Source organism: Macrotis lagotis, chromosome X, assembly GCF_037893015.1.
Source record: "Macrotis lagotis isolate mMagLag1 chromosome X, bilby.v1.9.chrom.fasta, whole genome shotgun sequence".
NCBI classification, from domain to species: domain Eukaryota; kingdom Metazoa; phylum Chordata; class Mammalia; order Peramelemorphia; family Peramelidae; genus Macrotis; species Macrotis lagotis.
This window is the reverse complement of record NC_133666.1, coordinates 311,435,594-311,451,168: the sequence shown is the minus strand read 5'-3', so window position 1 is coordinate 311,451,168 and position 15,575 is coordinate 311,435,594. Positions and strand designations below refer to the sequence as shown.

Genomic DNA, 15,575 nt, shown 5'->3' with positions numbered 1-15,575 from the left:
CAGAGATCTTGTTCCATTTGAGTGGTAGGAATTCTGACACAGGCAACAGGACTACAGTTCCAGTAAATATTGGCATAGCTTCCTCCTTTTCTCTCCATTAAATAATAAAAAAGGCTGCACTATGTCTCATGAGCCTCTCTAAAGGTTCTGTTCAAGGTGTGCTGTTGGTGCCTGCCTAGGTTAGAATGATAAACTAAATCTAACAAGATGACATTTAACAGGAATAAATGTAAGGTTCCACATTTAGTTTCAAAAAATCAATAGCACTAGGACCAGACAGGGAACTGTGGATATATAGCAGTAGACATGAAACAGACTTGGGGGCTTTAATGAATTGCAAGCTACTTTGAGTCAAGTGGTGTGATGTGTGTGTACCCAAACCTCTAATGTAATCCTAGGTTTTAATAGAAGAATCCAGAATGCACAAGTGATTGTTCTGCTGTTCTCTGGCCTGTAGACCATAACTGAAATAACTTTTTGTACTGGGAATTAGGTTTTTGAAGAAAATGGACAAACTATAGAGGGTCCAAAGGATAGTGATAAGATGACTCAAAACCATGCCATAGGAGAGTGAGTTGAAGTAACTGACAATGTTTGATTTGGCAAATTGAAGATTTGGAACTAGGGATTTAATAATTGTTTCAATTATTTGAAGAATTGTCACACTATTAGGAAAATAGGCTTCTATGCTTAACTCTAGAGAGTAAACTAGAATCATTGGACAGGGGATGGGAAGAAGTCATGAAGTTGAAGGAGGGAGGAGAAATTATAGGATGACAGATTTTAGTTCAATATAAGGAAAAAACCTTTCAATAACTGGAAATATCCAAAATTGTTGGGTTACCTTCAGAAGTAATGAATGTTCCATCTCTGAAAGTCTTCAAGGAAACACTGAATGACCAATTGTCAGAAATTATATAGAGGAATCATGCTTTGGGCTTGATGTCTGTGGTACCTTCCAATTCCAGAATTAGATTAGCTCATGAATGCTATGAAAATTGGAAAGGCAGTTTGGAAGTCAGTCTTGAAGTTTGCCCCTGAGCTTGACCTCAAATATATTCTCCTATATAGTTTCAAATACTATGTATTTAGACCTTTTTTTGTAAATAATGTCAAGGTAACAAAGCTTGTTTTCCACTCCTCCTTTTCATAATATTCTCTGATTCTCTAGACATCTTCTAATTAAAGTTCCATAGATTGTTAAAAAAGAGGGGAAGCTAAGAAGTGGGAAAAAAAAGAAAGAAAGCTTCAATATTTGGCATTGAGATTAAAAAAAGGGGAAAAAAGTAACTAGCTATATGACCTTGAACAAGCAGTTTGTACTAGATGGTTTCTAAGAGGCCTTTCAGCACTAACATTATCTTCTTAAGTCTTCTTAAGTCATCATCAGGATTCATGATGAGCTAGCATCCTCTAATGAGAACATCAGCCTTCAGTTAAGTAAGTGATTGAAAACAGAATTTTCCACAGAGGTGTGAATGTATGAAGGGTAAAAGCATCTTGTTGATTTTCTGGCATTAATCACAATGGTGTCTTCTAGAGTTTTCAGTCTGGTGAATGGGGGGAGGTGCTTTTTCACACAGTATTCACTGTAGGTATATGTGGGATGTATACATGTATTTTCTAAAGGCTTCATGTGACTCATGTAGCTTATAGTGTACCTGCCTGTAGTGTGAAAATTTAGCTTGTTACTTCTGTGGGAGCATCACACATTGAATTTTGTTGTATACTCATGCTGGAACTTAAATATATGGGTGTGGTCTGTATGTGTATCCTGTGGGAAAAAAATTCTGTGTTAAATTTTATGTGTTGAATCTATGCCTGCACACACATCTTTGTGCACTGATTTCATGGCTTTGTCTGGAACCAGGGTGACTGCACCTTAGTCTTTCTCTTTCTGTCTCTATATAGAATGCCTGTGTATGTATCTCTCTGAGGGTGCTGTGTGAATGGATATGCTCTGTGCTCTGGGTATGGGTGCCTGTTGGTCCAGCACATGTATCTGTCTATTTTGTTTGCATGGATGGAATTTATATGTATATATCCTTAGGAGGCTAGAAGGCTATTAGGCATCTGGGTTCTAATTGCACTTTTGATTCTTGTGCAACTGTGTGGCTTTGGGGAAGTCACTTCTCCTATCTGGGTCTCTCTTTCCTCATTTGTATAAGGAGGAGCTTGGACTAGTTGGTCTCTAAGGAGACTAGGATTCTCTGACCCTGTAAACACCAGAGTGTGCATGATGGGAAATATGCTGTCTGTGAGTATGCTTGTTTGACCAGGGAGCCGGACACCTGTTCTGATAGTCTCTGTGTGTCTCTGGGCGTGCCTACTTGCTGGTGTGTATATGTAGGCTCACTTTCTGGGCCTACTCCACATGTCTGGGAGGTGGTGATGGGGACAATATTGGTGGGGGGTGTCTATGCTCTGCATGTGCATGTTGGTATGAGCTTTCTGGGAGCTGCTACCGTTGAATGCAATGGGTCCCCGTCCCTCGGGTTTAGGGCGAGAGGCATCCTCTGGCTATGTGTCTATTGAAACTCTCTGCTTCCCATAATCGTGAATGGATACGCCCCAAGTTCACGCTCCATGTGCAAGGGTGTGCATCTACCTGTGTGCTCAGCGGCCACTCATGCCTGTGTCGAGTGTGCACAGCAGGGCCGTATGCGGATTGCACACCATGTGTCTGAGCTCGTTTTGTGTCGGTTTGTATGCACACCCCCAGGGCACGTTTGTGTGCACCCCGCCCACTGTCCGCTAGCCGCGACCCGAGGCGCACCCCCTCCTCCCCCAGGAGCCACCCCTCCCCTCCCCCTCCTCTCCGGCCGCCCTGATTGGCCGCCCCCTCGGGCCTCTCCCCCTCTCCCCCATCCCCGCTCCCCCTCCCTCCTCATCCCCTCCCCTCCCGCTCCATCCCTGTCACCGGTGGAGCCGGCGGCGGGTCCCCGGCGGAGCCTGCGCCGCGCTCGGCTCCCATTGGCTGCCCTCGCCTTTGTGTGCCGGGCAGCTGCGGCCCCAGCCCCGCATTTGAATGTATAGAGGGGGATTGGAAGGGAACATTTCCATGGGCCATCTGTCTCCTCGCCAGCCAGCGCTGCCGCCGCCTCAGCCTCCGCAGCCTCCGCCCCGCTGCTGCCTCCGCCACCATCCCCTCCATCCCCTCCATCCCCTCCATCCCCTCCATCCCCTCCATCCCCTCCATCCCCACCTCCTCCTCCACCGCCTCCTCCGCCTCCTCCTCCTCCGCCTCCGCCTCCACCAGCGCCCGGGAGCAGCGCAACAAAGGGACCCCGCGCAGCAGCCGCGAGAGCAGCCGCCGCCGCCGCCGCCGCCGCCGCCGCCGCCGCCGCCGCCGCCGCCCCAGCTTCCAGGATGGTCCTAGTCCACGTAGGCTATCTCGTTCTTCCAGTATTTGGCTCTGTGCGAAACAGAGGTATCGCTTTTTCATTTCGGGGTCTGCTTTGGAGCTCGGATCGCCGTGGGCTTGGGGGACGGGGAATGGGGCGAGAGACCTGGGGGGCTGCAGCTGGCGGGGAGGGAGGGCTTTTGCAAGAAAGCAGCGTTTAGCCCTCTTTTTGGGGGGACCCCCTTGAGTGTGGGGAGCCTGCTCCCTTGAGATCTATTGTAAGGAAGTTGGGGTTTGGCTGACACGGATCTTTCCCTCCCCCTTCTTTCCCTCCTTCCTCCCCCCCTATTTTTTTTAATCCTTTGCGGCGGACTTGGTTCCCCCAAATCGCCCCCCCTTCCCAGATGCCTAGATGCTCTAAAGAGGGAGAGAGATCTGATTGTGTGTGTGTGTGTGTGTACGTGTGTGTCCGTATGGAGTGTTTGATTTTTTTTTTGTAGCAGTGTGGGCTTCACAAAATTTTATTTTGAGGTATGTGCTCTGTTTAATTTGTATTTTTTTTTTGTCATTAATACCAGTGGCTGATCGCTGTTTAACTGGGATTTGTGGCTCTCTCTCTCCTTGCACTCCCCTACCCCACCCCCCAACCTCTTGTGGGCAGTAGCATGATCTCTCTCTCTTTCTCCCTCTCCCTCTTCTCCTTTTTAACCTTTTTTTTGTTTGTTTATTGCCTCTGTGTTGTGCTATCCCCTCCCCCCTCCAGCCCCCCGCAATTGTCTGAAACCGCTTTTGCTGTGAAGAAGGGTTAAAGATTCTTGGCGTGATGTGGTGTGGTTGCAGTATGTGTGTGTATGTGTGCGTGTGTGTGTATGAGTGCGTGCGCGCGCGCTCGTGTGTGTGTGTGTGTGTGTGTGTGTGTGTGTGTGTGTGTGTGTCTGTGTGTATGTGTCCGTTTGACTTGGAGAGAGCTAGACATGTATTTCTGTTTTTCCCTGTGCCAGACTTGATCTGTATATTTGGTCCTTTGGGGATTGCAACTGTGTATGAGGTTCAGGCTGGAGATCACCTCTCTGGCCCGGGAGTCCTCCCCAACGCCATACATTTGCCACCGGGAGACAGTTACAAAGCAGCAGGCTGGCGGTGGGGGTTTTGTTTTTTAAATATGTGCTATGGGATGTGTTTGCACGAATTTCCCTCACATTCCCTTTTCCTCACATTCTGCTACAACAATAGGCTTGATCCCCCCCTTCTTTCTCCCCCACCCCATTTCTTCCATTTTCTTTCAATCAAAAACTAAAACCAAAAAGAAGCCCCAAAGCAAACCAAAACCCCAAACCACCACCCAATATTCATTTAGATTCTTTTTTTCCTTTTTTTTCCTCCTTTTTGGTATTCTGCCTTTGGATGCACATTTCTGTTCTGGAAATGTTTCTTCTCCCTTCTCCACTCCACATTTGCCTGAAATCCCCACTGGATAATATCACACTAAAACAGAATGATGTCTACCCATGCAGACTCGCTCTTCTCTCAGTCAGCATTCCAGGTGGGGGTGGCCACACGCTAGTGCAGTGGGTTCCCCCTTGAAGATTGGCTGCCCTAGAGGCTTAAGTGAGCGTTAAAATGGAGCCCCAGCCCTGATATAGCCGGCCCAGCCGCCAGTCCACTCACCCTCACCCTCACCCTTGTCCCTTGCCCCTTGTCCCCCACCCCCACCCTTCCACTCCTGGTGTACCCAGAACGACTAGGTTGGACCTTAGGCCTGTTTGAACCGCAGTTTCTTGTGTGATGATAGAATGATGACATTCTGCATTTATCAAATCTTTTTTTTTCTTCATTGTGTAGCACAGTGAATGGTCAACTTGCTGCTGTGTGCGCTGTGACCCTTCTGCCTCCGCATTTAGCTGTATTGTGACACCCCTCTTAACCATTTCCTGTTTCCATCTGAGGAAGGCATTGCTATTTAAGCTGCAGTATCCCCTATCTCAGGCCTGCCTGTCAGTTAGAGGGAGGAAAAAAAAGGGTGGGGTAGGGTTAGGTAGGGGGGGTAGAGGAGGAGATTTTTCTGAAATGTTAATCTCCCCCACCTTTGTTTAAACGATTATCTCCCTTTTACTTGCCATTTCCTCTTTTAGGGGTGTGGGACTGTACACTAGGCAGAAATTCAAACATGATTAAGAAGGATGTTGAGCCTAAAAGTATAATTATAATTATCCTGATTAAATCATTATCATACTCATTAATACCACCAGATCTCTAAATATCATTTCAGAAGACAAGATACAATTTCATGGCTTGAAATTCAAATTGCTTTAGCTGCTTTAAAACAAATTTTTTTACTTCCCCCTTCTTTGATCCTCTCCTCCCTCCCACTCCCCCCCCCCAAAAAAAAAACATTTACAAGCCACTCAAAGTTCTACTTTCCTGGTGTACACACCTCCCCCCTGAGGAGCTGTAAGCAGCAAAGGGGTGTGTGAGACTGTGGGCAAAATTTAGCTTGATATGCTAGGAACTCATGACCTTCCGATAGAGGATACTAATGCTTAAACCAACGAAGTCCTAAACCACAATCTTCTTGTAAAACTATTAGAGACTGTTAGCTTAAACCTGTTCTCTTTAGTTTCATTGTAGTAGTGTAGGAAACAGGCCATTTCAGAATAGCTATAGAGAAATAACAACCATTTTTGTATCTTCATCTTGTTTAGCTAAGTACATTGCACTGTAAATTCCTGTTAAGTGGATTCATTTTGCTTTAGGTTTGGAGGCTGCGGTATCTTATTTTTCCAGTTATCTGGGTAAACATCGGCTTGCCTTGCAGCACCCAGGCATAACTGAACAAATTACATTTGGTCGGAGGCCAAAAAAAAAATTAAATTCTTCAATTTAATGTCATTTGTTGCCATTCCAGAGCCTCTAGAAATTTGGTAGACAGAGGTTTCTGGCCTAAGGGGAGTGATTGCCACAGTTCTTTAAATATTGAGGACTAGTGCATCTTTGGACATTACATGTCATGCAGCCCTGGCCCTCAGTGCTGCCCCTTTAACTGTTGGCTACCATCTGTTCCCAAAAGCCAACTGCATGCCGGATGAACTGTCTTTAAAAACCCCTGAGACAAAAACTGTTACCCAGAATGGAGCCCTTGATCCGGGGTCCCTCTGAAATCACAAACCCAAAGAACCTTCCAATCTGGCAAATTCGGCATTTCATGGAAGGTAAAGGGGAAAAGAGTTCCCGGCAAAATGGGTTTCCATTCAACAGGGATAGCGTGTTCTGCTGTGCTGAATTACTTCCTGTTCTTATTTTGTGGGGTAATTTTTTCTGTATCAAATATCCTTTTGGTTGTGTATCTTTTTCACCTTTTCTTGTACTAAAACTAAAGCATGATCTGTATTTTTTTACATTCCCCAGTTGACAATGTAAATCGCTCGGTTAGAGACGTTACCCTGCTGAAATGTAATGTGGTCGTGTAGCCTGGACCATCTGCTCATTGTACGCTGCTTTTGTTCTGTTGCCCTTCCGAAGCATGGTGGGCCCGGCCTTTTTTTTGTATTGTGTGCATGACAACATTGTTACACACAGAATCCACTAATACTAATATACGAATCTCTCAATAAAGAAACTAGTTTTCCTATATTAACCTAGTGTGCTTTTTCTCTTGCTGTTTCCCCATTTATTGTCGTATCCTGCTGTTTAGATTTTTTCCCCTTGCTTTTCTATCCCCACCCTCACCTACTTTCACCCCCACCCCCCATTGTAAGGTTTGAGTGAATGCCTTTTTTTTTTTTGGTTGTAATAGATATGGTGACTTTAATCTCATCTACCCCATATCTCTTTCCAATGAGCAGTCAGGGGCACAAGGATAAAAATCCTGCATCCCACAAAGGGGGTTGGGGGTGGTCCACATCCACTGGACTCTTGGCATAGGTCCTCTCCTACTGTGGAATGAATGGCTCACTTGGGTACACACCTTATCCTTAGCTACTGGGGAGTACCTAATGACTACTCCTCATTACCTTTTAATTCCCTAGTAATGTAAGGTCAGGATCAGGCTACTGGTAATCTAGGAGCCAACACCAAATGTGAGAAAAGGGATACAGTACTGAAAGACTATTTATTTGTTTAAAACTTTACTTCCTCTCCTGTATTTATAATAGTGCCCAGAATAGAGATTTGTGTCCTAATCTAAAGCAGGAAGAGGCAAGTTGAGATGTTCAACGTACCCAAGGTTAGCACCACTCTCTGTGAAATAGAAACTTACCACAGCCACACATACATATAGATGTCTGTGGATAGATGTATATTAAAAATAGCTGAACTCTGAGATTGCAACATTGCCTTGAATTCCTGGTCAGGAGACTCTTCAAAACAGAACCCTGTTTTGATTCATCAAGTTAAACAGCAGGACCAGGGATGGAGGGAATAAGAGCACGGCTCTTCTGGGCTGTCTTTGTTTGACAAGGATGTGCCAGAGGTGCTGCTGCAGCCTATTTCCCAGATTCCCAGTGGCTGAAACCATTCCATACCACAATGAAAATTGGTTAAACTGTGGCACTTGCAACCTGGTTAAGAAAAATGACTTCTGACCTCTGTCATTATATAAAGTGAATTTTTCAGGGGGGGGGGGAGAGGGGAGGAAATCAGTATTCCTCACCTTCAAAAACAGATTCCCCCTTTAAAAAATGCACACGTATAGGCATTTGAAAAGAAAGTAGTGAAATGTGGTTTTTTTTCCCCCTCTTCCAAAGTGAAAACCAAATTCAAGCATTTGTCAATTACACCTATTCAATTCCTAACCCTGAACAAGCCTTGTTAAATGAGGCGTGATAGGCGCCAATGACATCACTTGATTAAAGAAATCCACGGTTCCTTCAAATGGTCATCATTTTGGAGAGCCATATCATTTTGCAAGGCAGTGCCTCCTCGCTTCCTCCAAGCCGTATCCTGAGTTTTCCTCTTCCATATTCCTTTTCCATGTATCTGGCCATCATGTTCTTCCTATGTGATCACACACAACACTCTTCTCTCTCCCTCTTGGTGTAATCTCTGCTCTGGCCCTTTGTTCTCTCGCTAGCCTACCCTATTCCAGATTGGGAAGCTTAGCTGACTTGCTGTGACACACGTACACACATACATGTAACAGAGGGAGGCTTGTGCTGTAGTTTGCATGAGAGAAAACATGCATGCCTACGGAGCTGATCATTTGATGACGTGACTGATTTTGTTTGTTTTTGTTTTTGTTATTGTTTTTATTTTTTGTTTTTTTTTTACATGAGGCAACTTTCAATTGTTTGTGGTCCGACCAAACTAGACCAAACCAAACCAAACCAACCCTTTTCCCTTGACCCAACCCCAAACAATAACAATATATGTCCCCAAACCAGGAAAATAAAATTCAAACACAAAAACCCACCCCAGACAGTCCTACTTCTGTTAATTCCAGGTACCCCAGGGCTTTGTCCATCCTAGAGGACAGCTTCATTCTAGCAAGAGTAACCAACTCCAGATTTTGTTTTTTGTAAATTAGTGATGAAGCATATAAAAATTATTTGGTTAATACATTAGTTTAGTAATCTAATAATACCAAAAACTATTGGCTTAATGGGAATTCACACTAAGACATTTATCATGTACATACTATACTTTGATCTGGCCTTGTTAGAGGCACATTCATATCAAGGAGAGCACATTTCCCCCACCACCACCACCCCTAAATCCACTATCCTGGCAACCAAAAAGCTTTCATAGTTCATTTTCACTTTCTAATCCATCTAACACATCTCTGGTTTAATAAGTTTGACCCTGGGGTTTTGGAAAAGTCATCTATTAAGTTGATTCTTCATACTGCAGGCTTTGAAAAAAAAAAGACTGGTAAGTTACTATGACAGCTCCAGGTTCTGAGAGAGGGACCTTCTCTCCTTAAAACTAGTGTGGGATGAAGCCAAACTGACTTAATTAATGAGTTTCCTTAAATAACAGTTTTCCATAAACTGGCAAATATTATTAACATACAAAATGAAAAAAGTGACTGGCTCTATACCCTCATATGCAGCTTATAAACACTGGCAATATTTTCTACTTTCATCTGCAGTGCCCCCTTCTCTATCCCCTCCCCCTACTCTGTATTTGTCCTTGAAATAAACCTACTGGAGTGTCACATTTGGAAACCTGAGGTTTACTAAGTCAAAGAGGAGAAGACAATTCAAAGAGGACTATTCTGGCCTCCAGGTGCACTGGCCTGGTCTCTTTTCTGGAGAATAAGATTCCAAGTGAAGGAAATACTAATAATCTTTGAAGGGAATTGACCCTGTACTCTCAAGCTGACTACAAGACAAAAATAATTTGATTTAAGTCTCAGTTTCTCCAGGACCATAAAGCGCTTTGAAAACCTTTTCCTTTAGTGTGGATATTAATGAATAGAAATAGTATGCTAGAATCTTCTTAGTATTGGTAAGGGACTTTTAAGGTGGGGTTCATGAAAAAAAAATCTCTATGCCTACAAACAAAAGGAAAAATGGTGCTTTTGGAAGACCCGAAATGTCAGCACAACCGAAGGATTTTTCTTTTTTTTTTTTTAAGAAAAAAAAAATGAAACTAAGCCAATTGCAATGCCTGGATCTTCATGCATCCATTCATCCATCTATCCATCCATCCATCATCCATCCATCCATCCAACCAACCATAACCATCTATGCAGTTCTCTATCCAACAACCTATTATTTAATGATTACCTGTTTTAGTGGAAAGAATGCCAGATTTGGAGTCCAAAGTCCTGGATTTGAATCCCAGACTTTATTGTCTGAGGGACCTTAGATAATTGGCCCAATTTCTCTAGGCCTCAGTTTCCTCATCTGTAAACTATAGAGAGGTTATTTCTCTGAGGTCCTTAAGACATTTTCAGCACTTACCTAAGACAAATAATGGAGGCATATTAAAAAATCTGAGTCCCTATCTCAGTTCTCAATTCTATAATCTTGGGAAGACCAGCCATAAATGTGTATGAACATGTGTGTATATATATGTGAGTATATACATGTACATATTTATATATATACACATATGTATTATATGCGTAATTATATATATTTAACTTATTCATGATATGAGGTAGGGAATCAAACTAGAAGACTTCTGGACTCCCTCCTACCTCCAATATTCTATAATTCTTTGAAAGATCAGAGGAGAGGGAGATATCACATGTGAGTAAGGAAGGATTCATGGAGCAAAGTGTATGGAGAGGATATGGATATGAAGAGTGTATAGGGGAGACTATTCCAGGTAGAAGAATAATATGAATAAAGGTGAGTCTGTGCAGGATATTTTCTAGGGCTGAGGAGACTGGAGAGAAAGTTAGAAAGGCAGGTAAGCAATGGAAATTTTTTAATGTTAATCAAAGTAATTGTCTATAGACATTTAATCTGTAGAATTATGGGGAGACAGTGGAGATTTTTGGTCAAGTGAGCAAAATCAAGTTAATGAGTCTTTGTTAAGTTTTATGTGCCAGACATTATGCTAAATGCTGAGAACACAAAGAAAGGTAGTACCTGTCCCCTTGTCCTCAAGGATTTTACAATCTAATGGGAGAGACAAAATGTGAACCATTGTGCACAAATACAAAATATACAGGATAACCTGGAGATGATCCCAGAGAGAAAGCACTAGTATAGGATGATGGGTGGTGAAATGGGGTACCTGGAAAGGCTTCTTACAAAAAATGGCAGAATCTAATGAAGATATTCAGATTGGGTGTTGGATGTGAAAAGGAAATACTGGGATCCTGGAAATCAATTTGGAATTGACTATGGGTTCAAAGTGCATATTGGAACACGTAGTTATGTGATCCTGGACAAGTCACCTAACCTTTCTGTGCCTCAGTTTTTTTCATGTGTAAAATGAAGTGTCCTTTAAGGTACATTCAACTCTAAATCTATGATCCTATGAATTATAGTGATGGCAGTGGCACTAGTAAGAAGGGGACATGTACCAGAAATATGAAGAGGAAGGAAAAGATGGGACTTGGTAATTGATTAATCACATTGGAGGCTGAAGGAGAGGGGAAAAGTCAAAGATGATGAGTTTTGAGTGGATGATTGTAAAGGGGAGACTTTTTGGAGGGGAAGATGACTGGTTTTAAACAAATGGAGGTTGAGGTATAAGTGCAATATCCACACAGAAAGATAGGAAGATTTGACTGGATCTTAAAAAAAATAAAAAAAGAAAAGAAAAAGGTAAATTTTGATATTTTGAAATGATGGATGGTGGGAAATACACCTAAAATAATAATCATCATTTAAAATTTTCCAAGCATTTTCAGATGTGACACAGTAGAAAGTTAGGACATCGTTTCAAATCTCAACTGTCTTTTACTACATGTATGACCTTGAATAAGTAATTTAATTTCTCTGGACCTCAAGTTCCACATCTACAAAATGAGGTGGTTGAACAAGATGACCTTCCTGCTCAAAACCTCTGATCCTATAATCCAGGACATAATGAATGATTCCCCTGTAAGTGTGAGTAATAGCAGGGGGTAGAGCTGTTGGTTTTCTCATTTTTACAGAAGATAGGAAAACTAAGAGTCAGGGTTGGTAGGTAACTTAGTTAAGGTTAACCAGGAAAATAACAAACATTTTTATATGTTTGCAGATCATCTTGCACATCATCCAAGAAGACACCTAGGGTCTACCAGTGGTTCATTTAATAATAATAATAATTACAATAGTTAACATTTCTATAGTGCTTAATCTGTGTAAGACATTATGATAATAAACATTTTAAATTATCTCATTCAAATTTTTAAGAAGTGCTAGAATGAACAAAACCTGGTGATTGGAAGGAAAGGAGGAAATGAGCAGTGATTAGTAATTGGATGGTGAGGAAGTGAGGAATGTAGAGTTGAAGAAATAGAGGAAAAGGGTAGACAAAAGAGGCAGGAGAGTTTGATTTTAGATGGGAGACTTGATCAGAAGAGGAGCTATGTCCAGAACAGTGGAAAAGAAAGGTTCTTGACTAAATCCCTTTTTTGAAAAGACTGGAGGAAGGAGAGGCAGAAGAAGCTAGGGCATAAGAGCTAAAGTGGGAATTGGAAAAGGGCTGAGCAGAGATGTAATGCGAATCAATTAGATAAGGAAGGAGAAATGGGCTTCAGAGACATTTTAGTAAGTTTTACCTATGTGTGGAAAAACAGGTGAGTGAATTCTTACCTGCTATAGCTAAACAAAGAGCTGCCTCTCTGGTGATCTGAGATGAAAGCAAGCCCTCTTCCACTGGGAAATTGCTCTATCCTAGTGCATGGAATTCCTCCATTAGTGAACTACTCAGGGGACCATCGATTGATTTTTAAAGCTGGATATGATCTCAGATAGTTGTGTGTCAGAGGAAAGAGTCCTTCCAGACCTGAGTCAGAAGATTTGATGGCTCTGCTACTTACTAGCTATGTGACCATGTGGAAGTCACTCAGGCTCTTTGAGTTTCAGTTTTCTCTTCAATAAAATGGGTAGAGTAATGGTTACAATATCTACCTCAAAGGTTGATTGTGAAGAAAGAACTTTTAAAATGCTACAGTAGCTATTTTTATCAGCTAGTATACCTCTGAGTAAAGCATTGTTCTTTTCTCTTAGACCTCCTTAAAAATGTAAATGAAACTGGAGAAGTTGCTTATTTCCTCTCTGGAAAAGCTTAATGACTTTAGATCCAAAGCCAGTGGTCTAAGCTGGATTTTAGTTCCAGAAGGAAAACTTTGCAAAGAAGTATTATCATTATTAATTTTTTAGCCCATGGCCCCAGAATATTCTTCCTAACCTAAAAGAAGGGATTGGATAGTAGTTATGATTGCTCAAATTCAAAACACCTCATCACTCTGAATAATACAATCCTATTCCTGATTCCTGAGGAGGACACTGAAAAATAGAAAAAGTGAATGGTTTGCCAGAAGTCACACAGCCAGCAAGTTAGAGGTGGGGAAGGTGAGGAAAGAATGACTCAAATCTAACTTTGATGGTACTTACTAGTCCTGAGTTCCATCTCTGGATCCCTTCAGTGCCTTGACAACCCCTAGGCACTACTTGAAAGAAGTATGTGCCCCTCTCCACCCCCTCCACCATTTTTTTTTTAGTGCTGCCCAAACCTTGAATAGATCTGCTTTGATTCTAAGCAGAACTAAGCTTGGGGCCCTTTTCTTGAGGCTCTGGTCTCTCAATCATGGCCATAAACATATGGGTTTCTTGTTACAAAGTCTTAAGTAAAAAGCCTTGATGTTAATGTCTTTTGATGGAATTGAAATGCCATGGGTCACAAGATTACCCCGTTCTGATTTAACTGCTCCATTGCCACAGCTGATGTTGGCTATCTATGTGAGTTTATATGCACATGTCCATGTACACTTGAGCTCATGTGGACAGGGGGTATTGGCAGAGAGAGAGAGAGAGAGAGAGAGAGAGAGAGAGAGAGAGAGAGAGAGAGAGAGAGAGAGAGAGAAGAGCCTAGAAGGAATACAATGGTATTCCCCTGTCAATAGCACTCTTTTTATTACTGTACTATTAGTGAACAAATGAAGGGAAAATGAGTTGTGGCTCAAAATCAGGAAACTTGGACTCTGTGATGGAGGCCCCAGCTCTTACTAGGCAACTTACTTCCCATCTCTGAACTTCAGTTTCTTCATTTGTAAAATGGAATGCACTTTTAAGGACTGTTATGAGTAAATCTGAAAGTGATTTACATCATTTTCATCAAAGATGCTAAGTGTTTTTTTTTAAAATTTACTTATCTCATTCAAGAAAAATAATGTTTGTGGAAACATTTTGGAAAGCAAGTATAGAGCACTCTTATCATTTTAATAACAATGAATAAAAAAGCCCTAAATTGGGCATCAGAAACCCTTGTTTTAAGGTTCTGTTACCAACTGTGCCATTCATTAGCTTTGTGATTCTAAGCTATTTATTTAACCTCCCCAAATCAATCTAACTTGATCCTATCTAATGTGGGGGAATAGGACTAGAAGATCTCTCAGGTCCTTTTCAGCTCTTAAATTCTAGGATTTCTCTCCTTATTTATCCAGTTTCCTTTTCTACCATTATTTCATTTTCTTCTATGAAGAAGACAGTATTAGTGTCCCATTTGGCAGATAAGGAAATTGAGATCTGGAAAGTTCAAGTGACCCACCTTAGAGATTAAAAGGATCCTAATCATGTCTAGACCTCAGTATCCTGACTGAACTTAAGGTTATTTTTACAAACACCCCCAAACCTTACTCATTGTAACCTATAAGCAGAGAAGGTTACCTCTGGCATAGACTTTGTATAAATTCATTTTTATTGGATGGTTTTACTGAACTGAGCTGCTAGTGGGGAAATGAATGGGAGGGTGGGAGAGCATCAGGGCAGAAATGGGGCATAGCTCTTTCAGAGTCAAAGGTTTCCTACCCAGTTTTAGGAACAATGACAGAAGTGTCACCCACTTCATTACCTGCCATGAACCTGAAGGAGCAGACTTTGCAGTGTTTTCATCAATGAATTAGCCTAGGGAGTCTGGGATTGGGAGGTGGGCTAAGGATGAGGTTGACTGTAGTCTTGGTACATGTATGTTGGGGATAGGGAAAAAGAATGGTGGGGCGCTCTGTGGAGTTTTTAGAAGCCTAGAGGAAGTGAGAATCAGCTAATAATACCTGTTTTGAAGAAAGGACAGGAAACAATTCCAGAGCCCATAGTTCTTACTCAGTCTTAAAGGAAGGAAGAAGAGAGGAAAGAATGCTCATAAGTTTTCTTTTCTCCCTCTCCTATTTGGCTGTGAGTCTCATCCCACCATACCAGGGATCACAGCTAGAGTGAGTCAACTTTAGGTAAATCTGAAAATAGAAAAAATTTTCTTCTACATCACCTTCCCAGTCCTTTTCCTTTCCCATTTTTATTACCTGCCTTGGGGTTGGCTGCTGCTTCTGACTCTTAGGTCTCTCTCATTCTTACTATGTCTCTTGTGGCATCCTACCTAATTTTTTTTATCACATCTCTTTAAGATAACATTTCTTATCTTTTTCTTTTGTGTCCTAACTGTTTTGGAAGTCTGATGAAGCCTATGGGCCCTCTTCTCAAAATGCTATTTTTAACTAATTGAAGGAAAGGCTAAATTTCAGTTAGATATTAATGAAAACAATGTTATAATTTTTTTTCCAATCCAAATTCATGGACCCCCTTAAAAATCTATCTGTGGATCTCCAAGGAATTTAAAAACTTTTGCTTTAAGG

General features: G+C 41.9%; 1 long non-coding RNA gene across 1 annotated transcript; it reads left to right on the top strand.

Moving 5' to 3' along the window:
• Nucleotides 1-3,259: 3,259 nt before the first annotated feature.
• On the top strand, nt 3,260-13,807 carry LOC141501420 (uncharacterized). The gene is made up of 2 exons (XR_012472231.1): nt 3,260-3,430; nt 6,749-13,807. It is a non-coding gene; the product is annotated as an uncharacterized LOC141501420 (long non-coding RNA).
• Nucleotides 13,808-15,575: the final 1,768 nt, after the last annotated feature.